The 16,149-nt window shown below is 40.9% G+C and overlaps 1 non-coding gene across 1 annotated transcript; it reads right to left on the bottom strand.

Moving 5' to 3' along the window:
- Window positions 1-15,621: 15,621 nt before the first annotated feature.
- On the bottom strand, window positions 15,622-15,728 carry LOC133802743 (small nucleolar RNA R71). The gene has a single exon (XR_009877490.1). It is a non-coding gene; the product is annotated as a small nucleolar RNA R71 (small nucleolar RNA).
- Between the last annotated feature and the right edge of the window lie 421 nt (window positions 15,729-16,149).

Raw genomic sequence — 16,149 nt, 5'->3', positions numbered from 1 at the left:
CCATTCCATCTACAATCAACCACTAACTCCAGGTTCCCACTCTATTCTCTTCGTTCTCTAGTTTCTTTCCAACACTTGGAAAACTATAGGTGTAACATCCTAAGTTTCCTAATATGGCTTAGTGCCTGGATTAGGGGGCCGAGAGGAAATAATTGAGTTAATATGTGAATTATATTATAATATAATTATGCTTGTATTTTAAAGATATTAAATATGTGTATGTGGGTCAATTTCTTATAAGAAGGGTATATTATTAATTTGACCCGTTTGGGGTACAAATACGAATATGTGCTTGTGTGATTGAGACCACATTATTATGTGGATATATTTGGGTTACTCGACGAGAGGCGGTCCCGATGAGCAAGTTAGCGGAAAAGTCACAACAGGGTCTTAATACCCGGTTCGGGGTGAGCCTAGGGGTATTCTAGTAATTTAGTACATAACCGGGAATTAGTGGGTAATGGGAATTTATTGGTAACCGTGTGAGAATATTGGAAGTAGCGGGAATTATAGGATGCAAAATTGTGGATAGCGGGATTTAAAGCAAAGGACAAAATTGCCCTTGTAAACACTTGATGAATAGGATAAGGGCAAGGGGCAAAATGGACATCTTTGGGCTATGTGTAGTGTTTGGGTGAGCTGGGATTGCTGAGAAGACTAAGGAAACTAAAGGAAAAAAAGAAATTCAGCAGCTCCCTTTCTCTCTCCCTCGTTTTCTCTAGGTGCTCCATGGAAGCTTGAGTAGTTCTTAGATAATTGAAGAGGAAAGCTTGGGAAATCAAGGTGTTAGGCTTGGGGAAAATCAGAGGCTAGGTTCAAGAATTTCATCACAGTTAAGGTAAGAATTCTGAACTGAATTTGTTTGTTTAGCTTTGCTGAATAATTAGAGAAAAGATGTTTATGCATGCTTGATAATTGAGGGGATGGGTTTGGTAAGTTTGATGAGTTTTACTGAGATAATTAGCAGAGTTTTATTGGTGAGAATGAGTATATATGTTGTGGAAATTGAATTGGAGGTATGGATCGGATTTGGTTAAGTTTTGGCTGGGTTCGGTTGAAGAAAAACCCAGAAATTTCTGGGTTCATGGCGGTGAGCCGCGGCTCTTTTATGGTGAGCCACGACCTGCGAGAGGAATTTTGAGCCAGCAGGGCTCGAAGGTAGCGGCGGGCCGCGACGCCTCAGGGGTGCGTCGCAGCATGCATTGGTTTCCAAGGAGGCCGAGCCTCTGGAATTAGAGGCGGGCCGCAACTCGGGTGTGAGGGGTCGTGACTCTTAAGGGGAAATTTTGGCTTAAATGAGATTTTTAGATTGGGAACCTAACCATTTGGGCTCGGGATCGATTCTACTTCCTTGTTAAGTGGAATTCGATGTCCCGGAGGCTAAGAGTTGGTCTGTAAGTTGTTATTTACCTGTTATTGATGAGAACTTCCTTATTACGGTTGTGACTAGGTTTACGCTAAAGGCTTGAATCGGGGATCGTACTCAGAGGGTTGTCGCTAATAACTCGAATACAGACCAAAGGTAAGAAAACTGCACCTGTTATGTGAATGCATGATTAGAGCTTAGTTAAGGTGATGAACATGACTATAATTATGTTGTGAATGTCTGATTAGGTACGCTGTAACGTGCATAATTATGATTATGCTTATGATTTTTGAGTGAATGTATTATAATGCATTGCGTGACTATTTGATAAGTATGCTATATGAAACATGTGACTGTCTGTTATGACTGTGAAGCTTAGTTTATAAACTAGGGTATTAATAGGATGTTAAATGGGGATCAACTTATTAGTTGAGAATATGATGGGCTCTAAGGGATCCTTATTAGTTGAGACTCTCAAGGCTTCAACTTATAAGTTGGAGGCATGTGGTGGCTTGACTTATAAGTCAAGGGCATAGGGAACTTAGTTTATAAGCTAAGATTGGCATAGTGCACGTGGAGTGCAGGCCGCCATGGCTGGGCCACCCTGGGAGTGCAACATACACTTGATTGGCTCGGATGCCAACAATTTGAAAGGAAGTGCAATATGCACTTGTGTGACTCTATGGTCTCCAACTGGGTTTAATGAATGCATTGAATTCAGTTATTATTGTTTGATGGTTGTTTTATTCACTGAACTGTAGATTATGTTTCCTTGCTGAGTCTTCTGGATCACAGGTGCTTTGTGGTGCAGGTAAAGGTAAAGAGAAGCTCAACCAGCCATGAGTCGGAGGGCATTAGCAGTGGTATGTACATATGCAGTCTGCTCGACCACCACGGCCGAGATGCTCGGAGGAACTAGGGTTAAACCCAGCTTCTGCTGCTTAGGACGGCTTAATGTGTAATCTGAGTTTTGTAATAAGCTTTTAAACTAACATTTTTTGGATCCCATGTAAAGAACATGTTTACAACTTAATGGAAATGTTTATGAGTTGATCAAAACTTTTAATACCTAAACCCTAGTGGCTTAATCACTTATTTAGTCCAAATGACTTGTTTAGCAAGTCCAGCACTGGTTTTAAACATACTTGGTAATGGGCCCTAATTAGCAGGGCGTTACAATAGGGTTTCAACTCAGCATTATCAATGCTCTACCCCATTACCAGTTCACATGAACCAAACTACATTAACTCATTCTGCTGAGTTATAACCTTCCTTTTCTAATCACCTTACTTATAATCCAATGTGGTCCATTCCTATAATCCACCACCATGTCACTTACCTTTCAATATTCAAGCATATTAAATTTTGTCACCCACTTAAATTTCCTAGTACAACATACATAATATCCATTTAGAATTCTCCTCTCCATGCCAAATTCCCATCGGACCACTCATCCGATCCTTGTACCTTAACTCGTATTACACTAATAGGGTTCTTCCCCGTCCCCACAAAATCATCACTCTGGATTCCATTGTCCAAAGGGATGTATATATGTTCATCACCACTCACTGAAGCTATACCAATCTCAATCGTTACCTTGTTCGTTCTGCTGTAGTCCGTGGTGTTCTACTTAACTGACACACATCTTCCAAGTAAGAGGTCTGTCTCCAATTAAATCTCCTCCTTGTACAGTCGAGGATTTCTAACATCAACCATTTATCCATTCTGTTTCACTAAATCTTGGTCTCAAGGTTATGTTCCTTACAAATGACCAAACGCTCAAATACCCTACACTATGCATTCACCGCCAACTTTACATTCCATGTATATCAGCCACGTTCCCATTCTTTCACCTCCCGTGAGGCTCGAATAATCCTCTTGTCAGTCTGTGCCTGGGTGCGTCTCAGCCTGTGATGTACCACACATAGTTTCATGTCTTATCAAAATTAGGTCCTTCATATTACCCTTTCGTATTCATCCATAACACGCATATTCCTACATCACCAAGTGCTAATCAATCCTCACTCTGTATTATGAACATCTGATCCAACACTATCCATTCAGTCTAACTTCAAGTTTACTGTCATTCTAATCTCTGGTGTGGTTGCCTTCGAAGATACTTATGTAGTAGACGATGTGTTTACCAGCCTCGTTGTGCTCCCTATCCTTCAGACATTCTTCAATAGCTTCTCCGTGGCTTCAGATTAAATCTCTTCATACCTGACCCCTTTTCTTCTTGTAGCATTATCTTGAATACCCCTGGCGAGATCGAAACTGACATTTCCTGAAGACTTACTTGTGACCTTGCTTCTTTAGTATTAACATCATTAGCGTTGTAGTCGTTCGCATTCCACTTCCAACTGGAGAGTAATCCAACATATCGCCAATAAACCTGAAGGTGACTTATTCACACTCTTCCTATGTTTTCCCCTTGTAGAACTTACCTGCTTTGCTGAAGCTTAAATCAGCTAAGAACCCTTTTGTTACTAATCCATCACACCCTACCTGGTACAAGTAGTAATTCCTCAAATGTCTCTTTCCTTGATCCTCAGCTGGTAATAACCAGATCAAAGATCAATTCTTGGAGACATTGTCCTATCTTGTAGCCAGGCATTTAAACTCTTCATCCTTAACAGGCGATGTCAACGATTCCCACGGTACGACGCTCCATCTGATCCATCCCGAAGTCAAAACTTATTCAACTCCACCAGTAATTCTTTCTGTCAAACCATTACCATCTTCCATAATGTCCCTGATACCGAACCTATCCGTAGCTCAGTTCTGAAGCGTACCCAATCACTCCTTGCATACCCATTTGAATCCATACTGATCAACTTAGCTTCCATTCAGTCCAATTAAAATACTCCAGGTGATACCCCCTACAATCCATGGTTATCTCTGAACAAATTAACTCTCACTCTGACTCATGTCAAGGCTCCCATATGACAAGCTCTATTACTCTTGCTATGAATCTCTTAATTACTTGTATACCAATTCCTCTTCTAGAAGTTTCTAATTCCTCCTCAACAAGTACTAAAATCTCAAATCCCTCGTATACTATCCTTGAGGAGTATACTCTATGTCTGAACCTTTCCTGGGAAATTCTCAACATCGAACTCTTCTAGCTCATTATACAACCAAAACGTGAACTATCCAGTCAACTGGTCATCTTTGAGGAACTAGCCTTGGGCTTCGAATGTAACAAGGCATTCCAGTCTTCCATTCTCTAATCCTGGGTAATCCACCCTAACATATCAAATCATTCCATGTAGAAGTCATGCCCACACCTGGCGTCTTCTCAGGTGGCGTCTCCTACCTCTGGTGCATACTAAATAACCCCACTAGATCCCATCACTACCTTGACGACTATCTTGAAAACCAGACCCCTTCTGCCAAAACCAGGGGCCATAGAACTGTCTGAATTTTTCTGCTTCGATTACCGAGAATCTTTCCTTACTGAATTCCACCAATGGAAATACTATCATTTGCATCTCTTGCCCTACGAAATTCATGCTCTATACCTCACTCCTTATATCTCAAATAACATTGCCCTCCCTGCTGCCTAAATACAAATGAAGATCTCATACACTGGAGCGACCCTGACGCTCTGGACCATTCCAGAGTTTAATCCCTAAATGGGTCATCATTTCCAACTACATCCGCTTGTATAAATTACCAAAATGGAATATCCAACTCACAAAACTCATTGACATACATTGTCGTTACCTTACCATTCCAAATCAGGCTTATAAACATATTAGTCCCCGCAATTCAAACTATATCTTCATAACCTCTTTTATCAAATCACCATCTGAGTTCTTCTCAACCTATCATGCCAATATCTCGATCTGAGTACCATTTCCGAGCATCCTTCTGCCACAAATACTTAGCGCAACTCCTTAATCATGACCTCTCACTTTCATAGAACCAAGGATGGAATTAGCTTTGCCCATCCACTGACCAATTCTTAAGCATATCCGAACTTTCCTCAAAACCAGAGGATAACGCCTTTTAAGCCTTCCATATAGTACTCTTATCTATCTATATCCTCATATTAAACCAACACTGATAACCCCACTACCAAGACATACAAAGCAGCTCTTTCCCCCAGAAAAGTATGCTATTCTTCCATCTAGTCTCTGCCATTAGACCCCTCAGCTTACTCACATACCAGCGAACATCTGCTGCGACTTTCAGAGGTAGATGGAGGTTTCTAACCCCAACTATCATCTGCAACCCCTTTATAACAACACCAAGTCCACTTAACCATTCTGGGTGCAAACAACTTGAATTCATCTGCCTTTACTGACTAAACCCCTCAGCCCTGAGGTTCACACTTCGAACCAATCCACGACCAGGTCCAAATAACCACAATAATCATGCACACATAAAGCATAATAAACATTAATCCAAAATACCATGCATTTAGCTACCAAATTTTATTGCTACCAGGTACATTCACACTTTACCATGCAATCTACATACCAATAAACAGGCACAACATATAAGTTCAATTTAGACAATTCACCACATACAATTAATATACAAACCATTATCCAAATATCCATTCACATGCAATAGCAATGTTGATCAGCACGCCTCAATCTCATCACACAATAGTCAAGGGCCAGGCCCTATTAGTATCTCATGCTCCCTATAATCATACAATATAATACATTCATATTTCAATCAAGAACTTAAGCATATAATCTCATATACTCAATTACAAAACCCTGAGTCAAGCTTGTCTTTAGCAGTGAGTGTACATGTCCAGCCTTTCTTCAGGAACCCTTAAACCTAGACCGCTCTGATACCAAGTTGTAACGCCTTGGATAACCAAGATTGTTACACTGTGTATTTAAAATAGTGCAAGACTTGCTAACCAAGTCATTTAAGTAAAATGTGAATCTAAAGACAAAAATAGATTAGGTTTAAAAGATTTTGGTTATAAACGAATAATTTCCATTAAAATAAATGTTTGGTACATGGGATCCCAAAACAGGGTTTAAATGATATATTTACAAGATTTTCAAATGTTATAAATAATCAAAGCCACTCTAATGGCAAAATTCACATTTTAGGTTTCCGTCCCTGTACAATCCCTCGACCGTGGCGGCCGAGCAGCTGACAATGTACATCTCGCCCCCAGAGCTCTCCATCCCATGGTCGATTCACCTTACCCTTGCCTTTACCTGCACCACGTAGCAGCCAAGGCCCAACAAGAAAACTATAACATCATAGCACAATCAATATCGATAACCAAATAGTTCACAAAGTATAACCAAGTGATTTACAAGATATTAATCAATTATCCAGCAAGCCATAACATTCACTTAATCAAGGATAACAGTCAATAAGCCAATGACCTGACATCCAAATATTCATCATATCATATACATTAAGTTAACAACAGTACACACGTCATACAATAATTAGGGTCGACACCCTTAGGCCGCACCCTCTGTTTAATCAACTGTCTTTGGCTCACTTAGGCCAAGCCCAGTGTTCAACCCACTGACTCCAGTTCGCTTAAACCGAGCTCAGTGATTATTAAGCTGTCCTCAACTACCAGTGGTCGAGTCGCGTCCTGTGTGCAAATATTGATTCCGGCACTCTTAGGCCATTTATCACATGTCCCCATGGCATAATACCATCTATGACATTATATACAAGTAAAGGGAACTCTTAGTCCCAACATAATCACATAACCGGGTGCAGTTTCTTACCTTTAATTCCAAGTGCTTTGACTAAGAAAGACGACCCTCGAGCACGATCCTGCCCCGAGTTCTAGCATACACCTAGTCACAACCATGATAAAGGATTCCATCAATAATACGTGAATAAGGATTTCCGGACCAAGTTCTAGCCGTCGAGACATCAAATTCCACCAAGCACGGTAGTGGAATCGATTCCAAGCACCCTAGGTTAAGTCCCCACACCTTAAGCTTCCTTAAGGCCAAAATGCCCTTAAGAGCCACAGCCCAAGACTTTCCATGCCACGGCCCGCTCCTACCAGAGGCCCAACATCCCCAGACAACACACACGAGCCGCGGCCATAAGCTTCCCATGCCGCGGCCCGCCCTCCTTCCTGGCACACCTCTGTTCTAGAGTGTCGCGGCACACCAAGAACTGAGCCGCGGCCCGACCCCTTCGAACCCAAAAAAACTCCATTTTCAACCACCAAATCTCAATCAAACTAACCCAAAATCATCCCAATAACATATTCTAATTATCACAACAGTTCAAATATGCTTCTAGCAGCAAAACCCATAGGAAAAACTAGCCTAAATACCCATCAAAATCACACTTCAATCCTTGAAACCCAAAAGTTCATAAACTGTATCGCCCTGGATAACCAAGACCGTTACACTGTGTGTTTAAAATAGTGCAAGACTTGCTAATCAAGTCACTCAGACAAAGTGTAGACTCTATACCATTATCAGAGTAAGAATAAAAAGATTTTGGTCACAAACAGGCTATTTTCATTAAAAATGACGGTTTAATACATGGAGACTCAAAACAGGGTTTAGATGTCTTAGTTACAACAAATTCTAGAAGTTACAAATAGTTCAAGCCACTCTAATGGAAAAATATACATTTTAGGTTTCCGTTCCTGTACAATTCCTCGACCGTGGCGGCCGAGCAGCTGACGATGTACACCTCGCCCCCAGAGCTCTCTAACTCATGGTTGATTCAGCCTACCCTTGCCTTTACCTGCACCACGTAGCACCTGTGAGCCAAGGCCCAGCAAGAAAGCATAATAACATAGCAAGATCAGCAACACTTATCAACTATTCCACAATGCTCAACCAAGAATTCAATTTTTCATTACATTTATCCAATCAGTAATAACAGTTTGTCGTCCAAACAATCAACCAACTATATTCATAGCACAATATTCACATTCATAACCAATATATTGTCATATCCATCAAATAACATTCAGGGTTGGCGTCCTTAGTCGCACCCTCTATTTAACACACTGTCTTCGGCTCAATAGGGCCGCCCCCAGTGTAATACTCACTGACTCTGGCCAGCTTAACCGAGCTCAGTGATAAATAAGCTGCCTCAGCTCCCAGTGGCTGAGCCGCGCCCCAGTGCGCAAATAATGATTCCGACACCCTTAGGCCGGTAATCGTATGTCCCATGGTGTAATAACACCATCTCATGACACGATATACAAATATTGGGAACTCTTAGTCCCATCGTGACCACATGGTTAATCACATTCACATAATAATGCATACAAACATAGGGAACACTTAGTCCCAACCTAACCATATACTCAGGTGCAGCTTTCTTACCTGTATCCCGAGCTTCCGATGCCCCAACGCCGCGAGCACGGTCCTCTATCCCGAGCCTCACCAAAGACCTAGTCATAACACAAACAAAACATCCTTTATCACTAACCAATCCAAATCTACTTCCCGGAACCAATCCCACACTCTCTGAATGCCCCAAATCCCTAAAACAATGCACCAAAGACATCCCCCGAATCCCCAGAGCAAAAGCTAAAAACTGCAAAATATCACATTCTGGAAATGGCCTAGCACCGCGGCGCTGCCCTATAGGGCCGCGGCGCCCAGCAAGTCAGAGAGCACACACACCTCCCAGAAACAACCTTGCGCCACGACGCGCTAGAACAGCGCCGCGGCGCTCCTTCGCGAGCCCAGAATTCTGGGTTTTTCCCCTGCGTTTTCCCGAACCCAAAACACTCCAAATCACCCCAAACTTATACCTAAGCCTCAAAATCAATTCAGAACCCCAAATGAACCCCTTTAACAACCTATAAACATCACAAACAACCCCAATCACACAAACACACCCCAAAATCCTATCTTGAGTTTCAAATTCCTAAAACTTTAACCATGGCTTCCAAAACTACAAATCATGCTTCAAAAGTCTTAAGCCACACCAATTACGAAATTAAACATGCTAAAGATTATTACCTCAATCAAACTCAGCTTGAACTCCTCCCAATTCCAGCTCCCAACCTCTTTGCTCTTGATTACCCTAATTGAATTTCAAAGTAAAACCAGCCATATTCCCTTTAAGTTTTCTCACTTAATCTCTGAAAATTCAAACTCAAATTCAACTTAAACAGAGCACAATTCTTACCTTTGAGAAGTCCTAGCTTAAACCTGGTTTTGATTGCCTCAAACTCCCTTTGAGTCTCCTCCTAGGTCCCAAGTTCAGCCCCTTCTTCATTTCCCTTTTCTTTTTAGCCCTTTCTTTCAAATTCAGCATAAACCAAAATATAACAAAATATAATACGTATTCCCTTTTCCTACAGCTGAAGTAATCCTAATCCTTGCCTAATGACCATTTTACCCTTCCATCTAACTCCCATTCCAACTAAACCTCAAGGCCCTTCTTGTCATTCCTACCTCCTTACAATTCTACCACTTCTTTAACCAATCTTGTTACTCTCTATGGTTACTAGAAGTTACACAAGTTACCAAATTACCAGTTACCATTATCTCACAAGAGCTAACTTACAAAATCCCCAAAATACCCCTAGACTCCTCCCGAGCCGGGTACAAAATCCCCATTGTGACTTTTGAGTTATCTAGCTCTCTAGGACCGTCTCGGCACGTGCATCGCATTGATATCACCACACCCACGTGGTACAAATCACATCACATAATTATCACACTTATGCCCTCAATGAGCTAGAATTATCACATATCATAATACACATAGTCATGCATCTCAAATACTCAAATAGTCATATAACATGCTTAGAATCATAATCATGCGTCTTAATCATTAAATTCACGCATACTTCCCATTATGCCCTCCAGGCACGCTAATCAAGGCCCTTAAGCCTTATTAGCAAATTTGGGTCGTTACATAAACCTCCTAAAACATCCAACAATTAAGAGAATCCAAGGGCTAAACCATAATTAAAAGCTTACCTTTTATGAAGAGCAAATCCACATAGTAATTGTAGAGCTAATTCCCAAGTTCCTAGTAATAAAACCTAACAAGAATTTAGCTCAAATCCTCACCCACAACTTCATTTAAATCCTCAACATAAAAGACCCAAAAATCCTTAAAACTCAGAACTTAAATGTTAAAATCTTAATCCAATTCTTACCTCAAACTCTACTTGAATCCACCAGCAAATACTGAGCTAATATCTAATTCTAGAGCTCCAATTCTTGTGAACCCAGCCCAAAAATCCCTTGATTCCAATAGGTAGCTTGAGAATCTCCTTGAGAGGAAAGAGAGAGAGAGAGAGAGAGAGAGAGAGAGAGAGAGTCGGTTTCAGGCAGGCTTCTAAATATTTCTTACCTTTGTCTTATCCCACTTAAACCTCTTAAGTTAATCCCAAGGCTCGGGGTACCAAAAATGTCCCCGAGGGAAAAATGGTAATTTTCCCCAATATTCCCTCCTAAGCTTCCTAACCTCAAATATATCTCCAATTATTTATTTTCATACCTTAATAACCTAGATAAATGTCTATTACCCAAAATACCCCTTGACTCGCCCTGAGTCGGGTACCGAGTCCCTTTGTGACTTTCCCGCTAACTTGCCCCCCTAGGATCACCTCGTGCTGTATGCTGCAGATATATCCACATAATAATGTGGTCTTAACAGTTTATCACAAATAATCACATTTATGCCCTAACAGGCCAAAATTACAATTAAGCCCTTACAAGCTAAACAGGGCCCGCACGCTTATCTCATACTCATAAACATGAATTCCACATATCCATATAATCATAGTATCATGCATATCACATAATCATGCATTTTCACCAGTAATTCACATAACTTCCAATTATGCCATCCTGGCACACTAATCAAGACCCTTAAGCCTTATTAGTAATTTTGGGTCGTTATAACGGCCCTTAGTGGCATTTTGGCTAGAATTGTGTTTTCAGCGTGGGAATCCAAAGCTTAGGCCTCAGGATTGTTCCTACTACCCGATTTAGTAGGATTCGATGTTCCGGAGGCTAGGTCTTGGTTTGGGAACCTTTTGTTGCTCATTTTCATTGATGAGAATTATGTTTGGTTATGACTAGGTGACCACTAAGGAACTAAAAGACTGATCGCTCTCAAGGGTTGTTCTTTTATTATTACACGCTCGAACCAAAGGTAAGAAAACTGCACCCAGTATGTGACATGCATGGTTATTAATGAGGCATATTGAGTGTTATATATGTGGACCTTGATTGCATATCAAATGCTTTGCAATTTTGCTTATCTATGTATGGCACTGACCTATGAGTCAGGAATCGGCAAAGGTGTAAGTATTGACTGTGAAGTTGTGACTCATTAGTCAAGTTCGGTAGTAGTACTGAGCACTGGTCGTATGGTATTGGCTTATGAGTCAAGAACGGTATTAGTGTGTTTAACGCAAGCCTAAAAGATTAGATCTAATCGACCTAAGCATTATCGTCATAAGCATGAAATGCTTGACCGACCTTAAGTTCGATGAAAACAAAAGTGCTTGTCTAGTTTAAAGGCTAGTTACTTTTAGCCAGGGTGTAATGCCCCGAATTTCCTAATAAGGGTTAGGACCTTGATTAGGAGGCCGGGAGGGCCATAAATGATTTATTATGCTACTCAATGATTATATGCATGTTTATGTGAATTATATTATAATATGATGTTATATACATGCATGTGGGTCCATAACTGTTTATTAAACTGTTTTGGCAATTTGGGCCGTTTAGATCATGATTGTGTATTTGGGTGTGTTTTGTGATTCGTGAATGAGATCCCATCATTATGGAGATATGTTCAAGCTTTTCGGCATGAGACGATCATGAAATGCAAGTGTTCGGTCTAGTCATAACGGGTTTAAGATTAAGGCTCGGGGTGAGTCTCGGGGTGGTTTTAATGATTTAAGCATTACCGGGAATTAAAGGGTAATGGGATATGGATTGTTGGTGTTTGAGAATATTGAGAATAGCGGGAATTGGAGAGTGTTAATTATGATTAACAAAATAGGTGCGAAAGGAAGGTTTTGCCCTTGGTGGCTGTTAAGGTTATATTTTAGACCTAAGGGCATTTAGGTCTTTTCCCCTCAAGGATTTATATAAGCCATTAAGGTTGTAGAAGAGAAGCAAAAATAGAGTATCCTTTCTCCTTCTCTCCCGATAGGTTTTCTCCTCCATTTTCTCTTTGGATTTTCAAGCTTTGTTTGAGGAATCAAGCCAAGGAACCAAGCCGGGATAAGCTAGGGTTATGCTCCACCATTGAAGAGGGTGTGTTGCTGAGATTGAGGTGAGTTTTTAGCCATTAGAACTATAGCCTTTGCTCTGTTTTCTGAGTTAAGTTCCAGCTGGTTTTTGAGTTGGAAAGTTGGGTTTCAATGGGTGTTTTGGCTAGGGTTATTAGGGTTGTGATGCTTGGGGCATGTGAGGATGGTTTTTAGGTTCACTTGGGACTGAATTTGATGTTTGGAAGCTTTTGATTTGGGTTGGAAATGGTGGAATCGAATGAGGAAATTTCTGGGCTGAAGCTGGCTGAAGGTAGCGTTACAGCGCCCAGTGTAGGGCGCTACAGCGTTACCTGCAGAGGAGGTTGGGCGGTTGTGGTTCTAAGTAGAGCGGTGGGGCGCTAGGAGGGCAGCGCTGTAGCGCTACCCTGTTTCTTCATAACCCTGTTTTAAGTGTTTTTAAGGGTTTTTGGCTCGGGGTTTCAATCCTTAAGGCCCGGGATCGAATCTACTCACTGTGTGAGCATGTTTTGAGGTCCCGAGAGTGGGGTTTAGACCAAGACCCTATCATTGTTGATATTCATTAATTGGAGATTATATTTGGTTATGACTAGGTGGTCGCTAAAGGATTAAAGGATCGATCGTTCTCAAGGGTCGTTCTTGTTTTGATTCTCGCTCGGACCAGAGGTAAGAAAACTGCACCCCATGTGTGACATGCATGGCTATTTATGATGCATGTTGGATGTTTAAATGTAAACATTGATAGCATAATGAATGCTTGGAAAATTTTCCCATTTGCATATGAGTATTATTGAGGCATGCTGGATGATTAAGTGTGATGCATGTGATGCACGAGAAACATGTGATTAGGGCATGCCATGAATGATGAATATGAGATTGGTCAGAGCATGAGTCTCTGTGTTTGTGTATGATCATTATTATGCTAGCAACTGTTAAGTAAGCATGCTGAACTCCCCACTTTGGATGTTTGACATATGATACATATTGATAGCATTGCTTACTTGTGCATGGCACTGACTCATTAGTCAGGATTGGGAAAGGTGTTAGTATCAACTGTGAAGCCGTGGCTCATTAGTCAGGTTTGGCAGTGGTACTGGGCACTGGTCACACGGTGTTGACTCATAAGTCAGGACAGCCTTAGCGTGTTCATCGCAAGCCAACAAAGATTAGATCTAATAAACAATCTGCATTGAATGACTCAAAGAGCATTAATGCCGGACCGACCTCAAGTTCGATGAATATTATAAGCGCTTGTGTGACTTACCCATCAGTCACTCACCTGTTAAGTTAGAGACTTACCCATCAGTCTCTCATCTGTTTAAGGCTAGTGGCTAACTCAGCAGCCACTCTTCTATTTAAGCTAGTGACTACCCATTAGTCACTCATTTGGTTAGAGCCATTGCAGGAAAGCCCAGGTAACGGTGTCGTTACACGGCTATGGGCACTGAGCCCTAGTGACTTATTTGGCAGTCACTCACTATGGTTTAACAGGACCACAAAGTGATTTTCACTCATCTGATCAGAGCTATGAGCTCTATATGATCATTTTGATCATCATATGCATGGCTTTGGGTGTTGAGCCCTGTAGTGACTTGCTTGTTGGTCACTCAGCATGGTTTACCAGAACCTCAAGTGTTGAAACACTCATCTGATTAGGATTGACTTGATAGTCATCCATTCAAAAGGGCAGGATTTCTTATCCTGGATACCCCATCATTGTTTGAATTCATTTGCATGCTTGAATAAAGCTATGTTTGCTAGGCATGCCAGATATGACTTGATATCATGATATGACTGTTTATGAGCATATGAGTTTTCTTGCCGGGCTTCGGCTCACGGGTGCTGTGTGGTGTAGGTAAAGGTAAAAGGAAGCTGGACCATCCTTGAGTTGGAGAGCTTAGGTGATGACGTGTACATATGCAGCTGCTCGACCAATACTTGGGTGAGATTTGAAAGAGGAACTAGGGTTAAACCCTGTTTTGCCGCTTAGAATGGCTTGATGTAAATATTTTCTTGTAATAGACCTTTAAATTATATTTTTGGGATCCCAATGTATATAATAGACGTTCTAATGAAACGTTATATCTTAACCAAAGTTTGTAATCCCTAAACCGCTAATCATACTTAGTTACATGTCTATGGCGAAACGACTCGATTAGCGAGTTTAGCACTGTTTGCAATGTGCACTGTAGCGGTCCCTGGAGTTGGGGCGTTACACAGGGCCAGAAGGCCCAGGTGACTGCATCGTCACATGGCTATGGGTGTGGAGCCCAAGTTCGTGTCCTACACATTAGTCACTTATCTGATTCAAGTTTGTGACTCCATAGTCACTCATCTAGTTTAAGTTTGTGACTTACTCATCAGTCACCATCTGATTAGGGCTACACGCCCCAGCATGATTATTAGAATCTCGATATTATCTGACTAGGGCTACAAGCCCCAACATGGTTACTAGAATCTTGAAGTGATACTCACTTATCTGTTTAGGGCTATAAGCCCAGTATGATTATCATAATCATCAATTGATAATGTATACATGCAGTAATAAGTTTTATTGCTGAGCCTTGGCTCACGGGTGCTATGTGGTGCAGGTAAAGGGAAAGAAAAGCTCACCCAGCCTTGAGTGGAGAGCTTAGGTGGCGATGTGTACATATGCGGCCGCTTGACCACCACGACCAATGTGTTTCTCAGAGGAACTAGGGGTTAACCCTATTTTTACCGCTTAGGTCGGTGGGTTGTAATTTTTACATTGTAATGACCATTTTGGATTGTAAATAACTTGTAAACGTTTTTATGGGCCCATGTACAGTTTTATGTTTTAAATAAAATATATCATTTTCTTTTGATCGAGATTTTTCACCTTAGCCGATTAATAACACCTAAATGCACGTTTATAACCAAATGACTCGTTTAGCAAGTTAAGAACGGTTTAAAGTTCACAGCAACGGTCTTGGAGTAACCAGGGCGTTACATGAACTCTCTGCAGACCAACTTTATTACTACTTGGCAAGATTTGGCCCAAAAGTTTCTTGCTAAGTTCTTTCCCCCTTCGAAGGCTGCTAAATTAAGGGGTGAAATAAATAATTTTTATCAGATTGATGGGGAATCTCTTTATGATGCATGGGAGAGATTCAAGGAGTTGCAGAGGAAATGTCCCCACCATGGGATTGAGAAGTGGATGTTAGTCCACAATTTTTACAATGGGCTATGTAGTACTACGCTGATGCATGCCGTATACCATAACAAATTTAAAAATTATTTTTCTTTTAATACTTCCAATTATTTTAGTATAATAGAAAGCAGAAGTCGAACCCACAAGGACTATCGTTCACTTTATTATTCAATAATTAGCACAACGACTTGAAAGGGAGATTTAGATTTCAAACTCAAAATTAATTAACATAAACTAGAAAGCAAATAAAGATTGATATTACAATATTAAAAAATAGTTAAAGGTTAATCTCCACCCTCAACAATCATTCCCAACCACTAATACATATTATTCTATTGGACTATTAACCCCACAGATAACGCTGAAGCAGACAATTATCTGAATCTCCCTATTATCAGTAATTAATGCGAAGCGCTC

The sequence above is a fragment of the Humulus lupulus genome, chromosome 9, assembly GCF_963169125.1.
Source record: "Humulus lupulus chromosome 9, drHumLupu1.1, whole genome shotgun sequence".
Classification (NCBI taxonomy): Eukaryota; Viridiplantae; Streptophyta; class Magnoliopsida; order Rosales; family Cannabaceae; genus Humulus; species Humulus lupulus.
Note: the sequence above shows the minus strand (reverse complement) of the source record. Positions and strands in the feature narration are given on the sequence as shown.